The sequence below is a fragment of the Pseudorca crassidens genome, chromosome 3 (genome assembly GCF_039906515.1).
Source record: "Pseudorca crassidens isolate mPseCra1 chromosome 3, mPseCra1.hap1, whole genome shotgun sequence".
In the NCBI taxonomy this organism is placed as follows: domain Eukaryota; kingdom Metazoa; phylum Chordata; class Mammalia; order Artiodactyla; family Delphinidae; genus Pseudorca; species Pseudorca crassidens.
Genome location: NC_090298.1, coordinates 57,813,883 through 57,828,851, shown reverse-complemented (window position 1 = coordinate 57,828,851; position 14,969 = coordinate 57,813,883). Strand labels below are relative to the sequence as shown.

General features: G+C 38.4%; 1 protein-coding gene across 3 annotated transcripts in view; it reads left to right on the top strand.

Moving 5' to 3' along the window:
- The first annotated feature begins 16 nt into the window (after window positions 1-16).
- The window catches only part of FOXD1 (forkhead box D1), a 42,552-nt gene continuing 27,599 nt past the window's right edge, over window positions 17-14,969 (top strand). The window contains exons 1-2 of one of the 3 annotated variants that reach the window (XM_067730977.1): window positions 17-151; window positions 608-687. The gene's annotated coding sequence lies outside the window, so the exon portion shown is untranslated. Of the gene's footprint in view, window positions 688-14,969 lie in introns of all 3 variants that reach the window. The other 2 variants (XM_067730976.1, XM_067730975.1) reach the window with 2 other exon arrangements.

The window sequence follows — 14,969 nt, the reverse complement described above, 5'->3', positions numbered from 1 at the left end:
AGCTCAGCGGCTGGCTGCGCACGCGCGGCCTCCGGTCGCCGCGTTTGTGACAGTCTCCCGTCCTCTCGTGGTCCAGCGCTGGCAGGGTGGAGACTGAACGAAAGACTGGGCTGGAAGCACCGCGAGTGACACTGGGAAAGGCTGTGGAAGGGTCAGAGAGCACGGTTCTTTGCACAGTTAGGGTTGAGTAAGTCGGTCCTGTCTCAGGGCCCCTATCCCCAAGTTCTTCATCCTCAGAAGAAAGGGCCTGTTCACGTTTGCGGAAACGATCGGGGAGCCTAGAGTGTGCTCACCCCTCCATTCGCTGGGAGGTGTAGATTGTAGCGATCATCGGAATGTTTTCGAATTTCCCCTTTGGCCCGAATGAGCCTTTACCAAGACGTTTTGTAAAAAACGAAGCTAATTTAGCTTTCACAGATTAGGTGGTTTGGTTGGTTGCGGGACCATGGTTCAGAATTTCTGGGGAGCGTGTTCAGAATGCAGACCTGAGCCCCACCTCTCAGCGATTCAGTCTGACTGGAGATGGGACCAGGTAGTCTGCATTTTAGCAGGTGGCTAACCACCTTAGACCCGTGACCGTGATTACCTTATTTCTTTTGTGTCTTAGACAAAAAGTGGACTCCTTGATACCAGTTGGTATGGATTTGACAATTAGCGATTCACAGTTGAACAAACTTTACCTCTTAGGTGAGTAATTCAATCAAAGGAGAATTTGTGTCCGGTGTGTTTGGGGAGGCTAAACTGATGTGAGTTAAAATTTTCTAAACACTAGGACAAGCTTTAAGACAATCTTAAAACAACCGATATTAAAAATGGCAATTTAAATCAGAATGCTTCCTGATCAGCCTTTTTGTGTCTTAGCTATGAAAAGCGTTTGCATATTAAAAAGTGAGTCGGAAATCTAAGCTAGAGACAATAGTTTACATAAAGCAAGAAAACTTGTCTAGGTGCAGATTTCTCCCCAATTAAGATTAATGTTTTTGTTTTTGAATACTTATCTAATGTGAATTTGTTAGGATTGTGACCTCTTTAGGAAAATAACTGATGAGGACCGCTGTGTTGCTTTTTAGGATACTTGTAATAGTTGATACTTTCTCAAAAAACAATGTTGCTTCTATTATTAAATATGAGTCAAGTTTATTACAGAAAAGGGAGTTTGTACTATTAGGCTCTGGGGGTCACTGTTTTAACAATAAGGGTCAAAATGACTGTGCTGTAGGAATATTACAAAATATATAGAAATACCCCTCTTTTTGAAAGTATATCTTTGTTCAGGAACAATTTTCCCCCCTTCCTCCATGTTATACTGATGGCATTTGAAACTTCCTAGTCCTGTGAGGTTTTCTGAGTATTTGCATAAACACAGGTTTCTACTTAAGTAACCGGCCACCTGATTTTCTTCACCTGTTTTCAGGAAATGTTCCAGGTTTTAACTTTCCTTTGGTTTCACTTTACTCTTGTTCTTTTGTAATTTTTAAAACTTTCATTTTGTTGAAATCATGAGAGATTCCCTAATAGTACGAAAAGAAAATTTTGATTCTGACTCCTGGTTATTTTGTGAGTGGTCAGGAAATTCTGATTCTGCTAATATTTACATACCAGTCTTTTAAAAGAAATAACTGAAGGGATTCCTCCCCCACCCCCTGAGAAAATAGCTACTAAGTTGCCATCTTAGCTCAGTGATGGCAAAAGAGTAACTCACATTACCATTTCCTATGTGCTCCCAATGTCTATGACAAATATGGTTAGCTGGCTCCCACACTTTACTACTGAGCTTGAACAAACCTAAGAATCATTTACTCAGCACTCAACCTGGCCTTTGTCAATAGAGCAAGTAGGCAAGAAAGGGGAAATGTGCAGTCCCCCTTGGTTTATGGTTTATGGTCTAATTAACGTCCATGAATTGTTTTCACCTCTCAGTTGGACTTGATTCTGCTTCAGTAAGAGCTAAAATATATATTTTATATTATGTTTATTTCTTAAGAGCCCCATTCTGACCCACACAAGAGGTATTGGAGATCACTGAGTATAAATGTTCCTGTACTTTTTTTTTCCGGTACGCGGGCCTCTTACTGTTGTGGCCTCTCCGGTTGCGGAGCACAGGCTCCGGACGCACAGGCTCAGCGGCCATGGCTCACAGGCCTAGGCGCTCCGCGGCATGTGGGATCTTCCCGGACTGGGGCACGAACTCGTGTCCCCTGCATCAGCAGGCGGACTCTCAACCACTGTGCCACCAGGGAAGCCCTCCTGTGCTTTTAGTTGCTTCATTTTCTGGCCCCTTGACTGATAGCCACAATGGATTTTTTTTTTCTTTTATGTTTCTAAACCTTCTTAAACTCTTCTTCTAGCATCCCCACCTTTATAAAGTTAACATCTATACTTCATCTAGCTCTTAGTTTAAGTGTCTAAGGAAAGCTTTCTCTGACATCCCCAACACCATTAAGTTACATCCATCATACTCATTTCTTTTAAAGGAATGAGCTATTTTTTTAATCAATTTTATTTTACTATAAATTTATTTTTGGCTGTGTTAGATCTTCATTGCCGCACGCGTGCTTTCTGTAGTTGCAGTGAGCGGGGGCTACTCTTAGTTGTGGTGCGCTGGCTTCTCATTGCGGTGGCTTCTCTTGTTGCGGGGCACAGTCTGTAGGCACGCAGGCTTCAGTAGTTGTGGCTCCTGGGCTCTAGAGAGCAGGCTCAGTAGCTGTGGCGCACAGGCTTAGTTGCTCCACAGCATGTGGGATCTCCCTGGATCAGGGCTCAAACCCATGTCCCCTTCATTGGTAGGCAGATTCTTAACCACAGCGCCACTAGGGAAGTCCCCATCATACTCATTTTAGTTGTGGTATTTTATTAAATGGAAAAGGAGAGGTTGATAATTTTGTTGAGTTGATGGAGAATTGAGAATTGTTGAACTAGGAGTCTTCATAACAATTTTCTACTGGGTTAATATTGAGTGTTGGCTCCTTGATTGTTGAATTCTCACAGAAATCTTATGAGATAGGTACTTTCCATATTAGTGGTGAGGGAACTGAGGCTTAGAGAGTTAAAGGTGTGAAAATAGACACACTCAATCTCATCTTCCCTCCACCAAGTCTATCCATCTATATGCATCTGAACCTATAGATATTGCCTTCCCTCCTGTTACACATGAAAGAAATAGTCTCTCTACTTGTTTATTTCATTCAGGACCTTGGTTCTTCTGTTATTGTTTCCCTCCTATATCTCTTTTCCCCTTTTCAACTAGATCATTCTGCCAGTGCACTGAATATGCCTTAGTATCAGGTATCTTAAAAGAGAGCAAAACAAAAAAATTTTGACTTCTATTCCCCTCCAGCCACTACTTAATTTTTGCACTCCTCTTTATAGCAAAATTTCTCCCCAAATTGTCTAAACCTCCATCTTGGCAAATCCAGAGACAAATTCTTAGTTCTCATTTTAGGCAGTATTTGACATACTTGGCCCTTCCACATTTTTGAAACATTTTCTTCTCTAAGTTTCCAGAATATCTCACCTCCTGGTTTCCTTTTACTTTACTGGCATCTCTTCAGTCTACTTTGCTTTATCTTCTTCCTCCAACTTCTAAATATTAGAGATGCTCACATCTTAGTCCTATGTTCTTTTCTATCTGTATTCTCCCTAAATGGTTTCATCTTATCCCATGACTGTAAATATTATCTTCATTTTGATAAGTCCTCAAATTATAATTCCAACTTTTTTTTTTTTTTTTTTTTTTGGTGGTACGCGGGCCTCTCACTGCCGTGGCCTCTCCTGCTGCGGAGCACAGGCTCCAGACGCGCAGGCTCAGCGGCCGTGGCTCACGGGCCCAGCCGCTCCGTGGCATGTGGGATCCTCCCGGACCGGGGCACGAACCCACATCCCCTGCATCGGCAGGCGGACTCTCAACCACTGCGCCACCAGGGAAGCCCTATAATTCCAACTTTTTGAACATCAGACTGAATATTCTTTTTACATTATTACAGAAAACTTCAGGTACATAAAAATAAAAATAATATAACGAACCTCCATAGGTTCGTCACCCAAGCATCAACAATTATTAATATGTAGACTCATTATTCTTAATATGGTAGGGTGATTATTTTTCATTTTTGATGTTGACATATTTGCAGACCTTTATTCCATATATACTTTAGATTTTGTTCAATTATTTAAAATTTTTAAATTGGGATTGATTGTGTAGATTAATTTGGGAAGCTTATTTATCTTTACTCATTATTGTATGAGTCTGCATTCAGTTGCTGGAAATAGATCTGGCTATTTTAAATATATAGGGATTTAATATGGGGAATTGGTGTTTAGAAACTTGTTTAAAGGGCTGGAGGAGTGGACTGTCAGAAATGAGTCCCAGGATAATACTGCCAAACTGGGCAGTTAAGGGAGCTACTACCACTGTCTCCACCTATCAGGATGATGGAGAATCAGGACCCCACAACTGGAGTTATTGATGTTAAGAACACACTACGGTAGCTACAATTCAAGAATAAACAAGTACTCAAAGCAAATGACTGCTTTAGAAAGCTGTTGCAAAAAAAAAAAAGAAAGTTGTTGCAGAAAATAGTAAATATTATCTTCATCTCCATGATGCCTACCAACCAAAAAACAAAGTAGCAGGAAGAAGGCTTTTGCCTTACTTCTACCTTCCAAATTTTACTTAAATGTACGTATCTAATTGGCAGAAATCATTTACCTCTAGAACCCTAACTGCATGTCTGGAAATGTATTGATAGTATTTAACTTTTTAAGATTTATAGGATAAGGAAGCAAGCTTGAAAGAAGTTTGAATGAATGCTGAATCTTCACATTCATGAATGTAGTGCAAAATATTTTTCAACTGTTTTACATATTTCAATAGAGAAAACTTTCTGAAGATCTTGTACATTCTTTGTTAGCTGGATTCCCAGATATATTATACTTTTTTTTTTAATCTCTCCTATTTCAGATATTGCAAATATCTTCTCCTGGTCTGTTAAATTTGTCTGTAGTACCCTGGTTGAACTAAATCATTAATTTTTGACCCCAAGGTGATCAGCCATCAAGTTACAGAAAACATGAGCAACAGAAAAAACATGTTAAATTATTCCACAGAAGGCAGTCAACAAAATTCAGGTTACAGGAAATGACAGCACAATTAATCTGGTATCAACAAATAAATTTTAAGGGAGAAAAAAGGAGAAAGGGGCTTCTTTAGTTAAAAAGAGGCCTAAGAGACATAGCCAAAAAAAAAAAAAAAAGAAAAACCAGGCAGAGCTAGAGCGTTTAGGGATGCACACGCTTAGGTGATGAAAAGGAGATTGTCAGAAACATCAGGATAGTAGCTATTCTTGGGAGGAGAAGAAGGGTTGTAATTGGGAGGAGACACATGGAACATTGCTAGGGTGGTGAGCAAGGGTCTCTCTATTCTGACCTGTTAGTGGTATGCAGTTTTCTGTATTTTCTATACTTAACAATAAAAGTTTTTTAAAAGGACATAATACAACATATATAATACAAAGTTATGTGCATATTTAAGGTCATATTTCAACACTAGAGTGGTGTGGTGTAAAGAGAAATGTATATTTGGGCTTTGTCCCAGGTTTCTGGGCCACAGCTCCTAACACCCTTAGAGTGTTAAAAGTGTCTTCTGTATGCTAATGAGATGACTAGTGTGCTGTGGCCCCTGAAGATAGCTTCAGGTTGGGTCAGGTTGCCACAAAAGATCAAGACAGGATTAAAGGGTTGAGGGTTGTAACTTTCAGTCCCATCCCTCCCCCTTCCCCACCCCTCCCCCTGCCCCCAAACCTCCAAGGAGGGGAGAGGGCATAGAGGTTGAGTTTAATCACCGATGGCCTGGCCGATATTTTACTCTATCATGCGTATGTAATGAAACCTCTATAAAAACTCCTAAACAAGAGGGTTTGGAGAGCTTCCAGGCTGGTGAACACATCCAGGTGCTGGGAGGGTAACACAGCTAAGAGAGAGCATAGAGACTCCAGAAATCACCCTTCCGCATACCATGCCCTATGCATCTCTTACATTCGGCTGTTCCTGGGTAGTATCCTTTATAATAAACCAGCAATCATAGGTAAAGTATTTTCCTGAGTTGTGTGAACCACTCTAGCAAATTTCTGGATTTGAGGGTCATGGGAACCCCCGAATTATAGCCAGTTGGTCAGAAGTAAGGGTGGCCAAGGACTTGGGACTGGCCTCTGAAGTGGGGGCAGTTTTGTGGGACTGATCCCCTTTAACCAGTGGCATTTAATGCTAACTCCAGGTAGATAGTGTCTTCATCAAATTGAATTATTGGACACCCAGTTGGTATCCAGAGAATCGGAGAATTGGATATTGGTGTAAAAAACAAAACAAAACCAACCACTCGAACAGGTACCTTTTTGGGGGAGGAGAATAGGAGTGAAGATAAGAGAAGAAGAATACATGAGATGCCTGGCATGGATTGAAGATGACTGTGCTAACAGTGGCTAATGTCTATATAGCTTTTACATTAGACATTGTTCTTAGTGCTTTATGTATATTAATCCATTGGATCCTATGAAGTAGGTACTATTACTCCCATTTTACAGAAACAGAAAACTGAGACACAGAAAATGTTAAGTAATTTACCTAAGGCCACAGTGCCGTAAGTGGCAAGGGTGAAATATGAACACAGGCAGGCAGCTCCACAATCTGTGCCCATATCTATTATACCGTGCTACTGACTACTAGGGAATATGATTATCTCAACTCTGTACCTGATACCCAACAAAAGTATATTCAATTGCACACTCATTATCTCTACCTAGATGACTAATAGACTTCCCAAATATACCACATCTAAGCCAGAACAATATTTCCCATCCACTATTAAATCAACACTAAGAGTCAACTCTTTCCTTTTTTTCCTATAACCTCCCATATCAAATCCATCAGCAAATGTTATCGGTCCTACCTCCAAAATATATCCCAACTTTGACCACAGACCATATTTACTGTTTCCAGCCTAATCCAAGCCACCATCACTCTCCTGGGCTACTACTATAACAGCCTCCCAACTTGCCTCGCTGTCCCCACTTTGCCACCTGCAGCTCATGCTCCACACAGCAGACAGTTTTTTTTACAAAGTAGATATTATTCCCCTGCTTATAGCGTTCTGATGGCTGCCCATTGCATTCAGAAGAAAATCTAGACTCTACTATGACCTTCAAAACCACACATAACCTGCCCTTAACTACTTCTCATATTTTATATCCTATTACTCTTCTTAAAGCATCTTCCATATTTAGGCTACTCAGAGTACACAACAACAACAAAAACTTTCCTTGACCTTCATTTTTATTTTGGAAAATAAAATAATAGGGTCAAAATATTAGGAATGATGAGTTTATCTCAGTCTCGGGGAAGTAGTCATGTAAAGTAACATTTGAACTGACCACTCCCCAGCCTCAGTTGTCATCAACTTCCTTAGTCGTAAGTTTGAGGTAGTTTGTTATATAGTATTATTGTGGCACTAGTGGACAAATACAATGGCAACAATTAGTGCTCTATGCTGTTGTGATATTGTGGTTTATAATAAATGTAAATTTGGTCTCAGTCGTCAATTCTGGCACAGAGCTCCTAAAACCCTTGGATTTTCCTAAGTGATAAGAGCAATTAGTGTGTCTTTTGATTTTCATAACAAACCCCTTTCAACCATACCTGAGTTTATGTTAATGAGATAACTTTTGGAAGAAGTTCGTTGGGGGGGTGAGGGGTTATTGCCAGGGGAACCAACCTTGATTAGAGGGTTGTAATTTAGCCCCACCCTCTGAGGAGGGGAGGGGCTGGAGATTGAGTTCAGTCACCAGTGGCTGATGATGTAACCAATCATGCCTATGTAATAAAGCCTCTATAAAAAACCCAAAAGGAGAGTTTGGAGAGCTTCCCGGTTGGTGAATACATGGAGGTGTGGGGAGAGTGGCACACCCAGAGAGGGCATGGATGCTCCACACCCCTTCCCACATACTTTGCCCTATACATCTCTTCCACCTGGCTGTTCCTGTTTGTATGTCCTTTTATAATAAACCGGTGATCTAGTAAGTACATTATTCTCCTAAGTTCTGTGAGTTACTCTAGCAAATTAATCAAACCTGGTAGCCTCCAATCAATAGCCAGTAGCTCAGAAGAGCAGGTAACAACTTGGACTTGTGATTGGCATCTAAAAGGGGTGGGCAGTCTTGGAGGACTGAGCTCTTAACCAGTGGGATCTGACAGTAGTGTCAGAATTGAGTTACATTGTAGGACACCTGATCATTGTCTGCTGAGAATTGAGGAATTGCTTGGTAGTGATGGAAAACACACTGGAGCTGTCCATCCTGTTCCCTTACTGTTAGCTCTCAGTTTGGCCACATGTAATCCATTTTGAGTTTATTTGTGTGTATGGTATTAGGGAGTGTTCTAATTTCATTCTTTTACATGTAGCTGTCCAATTTTCCCAGCACCACTTATTGAAGAGACTGTCTTTTTCTCCATTGTATATCCTTGCCTCCTTTGTCATAGACTAGTTGATCATAGGTGCGTGGGTTTATCTCTGGGCTTTCTATCCTGTTCCATTGATCGATGTTTCTGTTTTTGTGCCAGTACCATATTGTCTTGATTACTATAGCTTTGTAGTATAGTCTGAAGTCAGGGAGTCTGATTCCTCCAGCTCCATTTTTTTTCCCTCAAGACTGCTTTGGCTATTCGGGGTCTTTTGTGTCTCCATACAAATTTTAAGATTTTTTGTTCTAGTTCTATAAAAAATGCCATTGGTAATTTGATAGGGACGGCGTTGAATCTGTAGATTGCTTTGGGTAGTATAGTCATTTTCACAATATTGATTCTTCCAATCCAAGAACATGGTATATCTCTCCATCTGTTTGTTTCATCTTTAATTTCTTTCAACAGTGTCTTATAGTTTTCTGCATACAGGTCTTTTGTCTCCCTAGGTAGGTTTATTCCTAGGTATTTTATTCCTTTTGTTGCAGTGGTAAATGGGAGTGTTTCCTTAATTTCTCTTTCAGATTTTCATCATTAGTGTATAGGAATGCAAGAGATTTCTGCGCATTAATTTTTGTATCCTGCAACTTTACCAAATTCATTGATTCACTCTAGTAATTTTCTGGTGGCATTTTTAGGATTCTCTATGTATAGTATCATGTCATCTGCAAACAGTGACAGTTTTACTTCTTCTTTTCCAATTTGTATTCCTTTTATTTCTTTTTCTTCTCTGATTGCTGTGGCTAGGACTTCCAAAACTATGTTGAATAACAGTGGTGAGAGTGGACATCCTTGTCTTGTTCCTGATCTTAGAGGAAATGCTTTCTGTTTTTCACCATTGAGAATGATGTTTGCTGTGGGTTTGTCATATATGGTCTTTATTTTGTTGAGGTAGTTTCCCTCTATGCCCACTTTCTGGAGTGTTTTTATCATAAATGGGTGTTGAATTTTGTCAAAAGCTTTTTCTGCATCTACTGAGATCATATGGTTTTTATTCTTCAGTTTGTTAATACGGTGTATCACATTGATTGATTTGTGTATATCGAAGAATCCTTGCATCCCTGGGATAAATCCCACTTGATCATGGTGTATGATCCTTTTAATGTGTTGTTGGATTCTGTTTGCTAGTGTTTTGTTGAAGATTTTTGCGTCTATATTCATGCATGATGTTGGTCTGTAATTTTCTTTTTTTGTAGTATCTTTGTATGGTTTGGATATCAGGGTGATGGTGGCTTCATAGCATGTGTTTGGGAGTGTTCCTTCCTCTGCAATTTTTTGGAAGGCTTGAGAAGGATGGGTGTTAGCTCTTCTCTAAATGTTTGATAGAATTCACCTGTGAAGCCATCTGGTCCTGTACTTTTGTTTGTTGGAAGATTTTTAATCACAGTTTCAATTTCATTACTTGTGATTGGTCTGTTCATATTTTCTATTTCTTCCTGGTTCAGTCTTGGAAGGTTATACCTTTCTAAGAATTTGTCCATTTCTTCCAGGTTGTCCATTTTATTGGCATAGAGCTGCTTGTAGTAGTTTCTTAGGATACTTTGTATTTCTGCAGTGTCTGTTGTAACTTCTTTTTCATTTCTAATTTTATTGATTTGAATCCTCTCCCTCTTTTTCTTGATGAGTCTGGCTAATGGTTGATCAATTTTATCTTCTCAAAGAACCAGCTTTTAGTTTTATTGATCTTTGCTATTGTTTTCTTTGTTTCTATTTCACTTATTTCTGCTCTGATCTTTATGATTTCTTTCCTTCTGCTAACTTTGGGTTTTGTTTGCTCTTCTTTCTCCAGTTCCTTTAGGTGTAAGGTTAGATTATTTATTTGAGACTTTTCTTGTTTCTTGAGGTAGGCTTGTATAGTGTCTGTTGTAACTTCTGCAGTGTCTGTTGTAACTTCTTTTTCATTTCTAATTTTATTGATTTGAATCCTCTCCCTCTTTTTCTTGATGAGTCTGGCTAATGGTTGATCAATTTTATCTTCTCAAAGAACCAGCTTTTAGTTTTATTGATCTTTGCTATTGTTTTCTTTGTTTCTATTTCACTTATTTCTGCTCTGATCTTTATGATTTCTTTCCTTCTGCTAACTTTGGGTTTTGTTTGCTCTTCTTTCTCCAGTTCCTTTAGGTGTAAGGTTAGATTATTTATTTGAGACTTTTCTTGTTTCTTGAGGTAGGCTTGTATAGCTATAAACTTCCCTCTTAGAACTGCTTTTGCTGCCTCCCATAAGTTTTGGATCGTCGTGTTTTCATTATCATTTGTCTCTAGGTATTTTTTGATTTCCCCTTTGATTTTTTCAGTGATCTCTTGGTTATTTAGTAACGTATTGTTTAGCCTCCATGTGTTTGTGTTTTTTACATTTTTTTCCCTGTAATTAATTTCTAATCTCATAGCATTGTGGTCGGAAAAGATGCTTGATATGATTTCAATTTTCTTCAATTACTGAGGCTTGATTTGTGATTTATTTATTTTTAAATTTATTTTAAATATATTAAGTTATTTTTAATTTATGGTTAGTACTTTTTTCTTCCTAAGAATTTTACTCACCCCATACTCTCCTTTGTTTCTTGCAGTTTTTGCTTTCACAGTTAGCTCTATGACCCATCTCTAATTTTTAGCTATGATGTAAGGTAGAGATCAAGGTTGAGGTTGGGTTTTTTTTGTCTGTTTGTTTTTTTCCTCACGTGGATTCTAGAAAGACCCTTGGTAAAAGACCAGAAAGAAAAGTTTTGAATTGGACTCTGGGCCTAGCTCAGCAGAAACAAGTAGTTGAGGTCTCTCTGCATAAGGATTATATAACGTAAATTAGTAAAATAAAGTGGATCATTATACCTTAGAAGGTTCTACTAAACCTGACACAGTGGTATTAAAATGGTAGGTGGAGCAGTCATAATTCTTTTGGCTTTTCTAGATCCTCTCTCTCATAGGATTTTATTGATTCATTTGCAAAAATAAGATCATTAAATCAAAATCTAAAATAATACCAAGGTCTAGCCTGTAGCACTGCTTTAGGAAAAAGAAAAAGCACCTATAGAATAATATATATATTTTATGCTATAAAATGTAACTCAGGAGGTAGAGAGTAATAGTTTTCAGTCTCCTGTAGTTTTACAGAATTCAAAATTTAAATGTTAAACTCCCTCATTATTTTCTTTCGGCATACAGTCTGTTTTGAGCTGAGATCTGCTGAACACATGAAGAGAATGACATTTGCATTAAAATCTAGTTAAATTATAACCATGGTCTGTGCTTTTAAGTATAATGGCTGATTTTCAGACTTGGTACATCACTGTTGTTTCAAACAAAACAACAAAACCAGGATCAAAATGAAGCCCTACCCACTAGATGACTTAACATATAAGATGTAACCTAAACAAAAATTGCCCTGTTGCCTGTTTAGCAAAATCTCAATTATGAGACTTCTTCCCACCTTCTCAACAGCTGTTGAAGATACAGGCACTTGCAATATGGTCATATGGCCTTTTGTTCTTTTGTCTTTTTTTCTTCTTCTGATGCTGTACTGGCTTATTTTTTCAAATACCTTTTTAGGCTCTCCTTCTCTCCTGGTCCTTAGACTTTCTCCAGGACTACCTGCTTTTTCTGTCTCTTCTCCAGAGAGTCCAGTCATTTTCTGAGCCTCCACAATCGAGTCTCTGCTGACTTTTGAATTTGTATCACACACCCTGGCCCCTTGTTCCCAAGTCCATATCTTCAGATGTCTCCTGAATCCATTTGGATGTCCTCAAGGGCAGTGTATCTCAACGTAAATCATCCTAGTGAATTAAATCTCCTTAACCATCCTGTTTTTTTACTACCAGTTACTAAGGCTGATAAAATGATATACTACAGGCTGTGGCTTCACCTCTTATTAGCTGGTCTGCTGTTCCATGATTTCTGTCCACAGAGAAATGGACAATGTTAACTGATTGTGCACCCAGAGAATTTTAAACCATCTTTTGTTGTATCTTTGCCTTATGAATTTCAATGTATTTATTTTATTTTTTAATTTTTAAAAACTTTTTGAGAGGAAAGCATTTGGGAGTAAGGTTGTTGAAAATCAAGAATTCACTAAAGTTCAGATTACTGAGTACAGGACTATTAAATGGAATACTCATGAGGAATACGGAACGGCTTTAGTACTAGTGAATGCACTGATTAGAACCTTACAAGCAAATTCCAAAATATATTAGCCAATATACTATAGTCCAATTAAAATATATATTTGTATTTGCATACTTTGTAATAAAATTGTCAAAATCAGTTTCACCTTCTGTTTATCTGTCATAAATTAGCAATAGACATTTGTCATGGAGGTCAGAGTAGTATTTCATAAGTATAGATTCATGTTTATTGCTTTTCAGTGTGTAGTACCTTAATGATACATAGTTCATCGTAAGTGAGCTGATAATAACAGAATGTCACCTAATTAATTTATGAATATTTACATATATGGCAAACATTGTGAAGGTGCCAGCATAAAGGAAATAAAATACATTCTTTCAGATAAATAATAATCACAATTTAACCAAGAAATTGCAAGTGGCACCAAAAATACTGCTTCAGGATTAGTGTCTGAGATTCAAAACAGTACCCAGCAAGAACTGTAACAGTTTCTCTGAGAGTGGAGTTTAAGAAACAGGTGATGGGTCAAGGCCCCAGGCAGGGAAAGCAGATTTGTATGAGGAACTGAAGAAGGATCCCTGGTCTCTGGACAGTCATTGAATGAGGGAACAGGGCAGAATTGCGTTAGTAAATGAAAAAAAAACCTTCTGATTGCTAGTGACAGAGACTTGACTCCAGTTGGCCTAAGCCACAAAAGACACCTGAAGGTCCAGGGGCTCAGATAGCTTCAGGCATGACTGGATTAAGTTCTCAGTGATATCACTGAATGCTGTCTGTCTCCTTTTGTTCTCTGGCTCTGCTTTCTGCTGGGTTGGTTTTATCCTCAGCTAGGCTTTCCCCAGGTATGGCAAAGAGAGACCCCAGCAGCTTTGAGCTTACAACCTGACATATGTAACCCCTACAGAGAAATATCTCCTCAGTTCCAGCAAAAGTCCCAGAATTAACTCTGGCTTTGTTGAAGTGACATGTTCACTGCTGGCCAGGCCTGGGTCACCTACCACCACTAGAATCAGGGAATGGGATTATGGCTCCAAAAGGAAGAGAGTGATTCTGTTAAAAAAAAAAAGATGTACAGTAACTTGAGGTGGGAAAAAAACAAGAGGGGACAGGAGGACAAGATAAGAATGTGAATAAACCCATTCTTATTTTCAAATTTTGGCTACAATTCATCTTGGCAAACCAACAGCAAAATGTTTTCGTGCCAAAATGTTTAGGTGGCTTTAATTCAGAGTTTCACAACTTTTAAAAAATTATCATTCACTAAAGAACTTTAAAGGCATTGTTTTGCCTACTCACTTCCCTATGAAATTTTAATACCACAGGTATACTGTATATCTGTTTATGTAGTATATGTATATCTGGAAGAGTAAGTATAAAGGAAGTATATAGGAAGAGTAAGTATAAAGCCTCCTCTTTTTATCCAGTGCAGTATGAACAACAAAGTTTTAAGTTAAAATTTTAGTTAAATTGAAAATCAAAGCCATTAACCTTTATAACTGTAATTGCTGTGTAACTTTTAATATAATTTATTTGCTTATGTACTGTAATGTATCAAATTATACATAGATATTGGCAATTTTTAGAAGTACATGGTAATAATAACAGTGTAATCAATTTAAAAACAAATCATTCAAAATGGTTTTTTTTTCAGCGAAAGAAAAACAATTGAAAAAAATTAAGTTTCCTAAACATTAACTTTTGCTTAATATGAGAAAATGGCTTTTAACCTAGTTGGATGTTAGATATTTATTCAACTGTTGTTGACAGTTTTTCTTTTCAGCACTTGATATAGTTAATGGGTTGACTAACTTTTGTAGAATTAAATAGTAAAAAGAAACCATTTTTATTTACTTCTCAAAGTTCAAGTCACACACAAAGCCCACACAGGCAGTATGCCCAAGGCAGCCAATGGCAGTCAATAGCACATGCAGGCCACCTTTTACTATGTGACTTCGAGACTGAGCTATCAATCAAGAGAAAGTCCTCCAATCACAGCCGTCTATTTGGCATAGTTTTGCAGTACGGATATAGCATACATTTACGTACCTTCCATGCCAACAGCAATGCTGCTCATGTGATGCCCGAGAAAGGTCAACAAGAGAAATAAAATACTAAGGAATACGATTTTGCTGGGTAGGGTTGAACTTTGGAGGGTCAGAAATCATTGTATAGTAATATTATTTTTCACCCACCCCCACCCTTTCTTGAATCAGTTTTCACCCCCTTGATGGCACTATCACTCCCTCTGAGCGTGAGTACTAACAGGTAGCTTAAAGAGCAACTTTTCCTCCTCACAAGGAGCTGAACTCTGTCTTCTAGTAAAGTTTACGTATTGGTTCTAATTT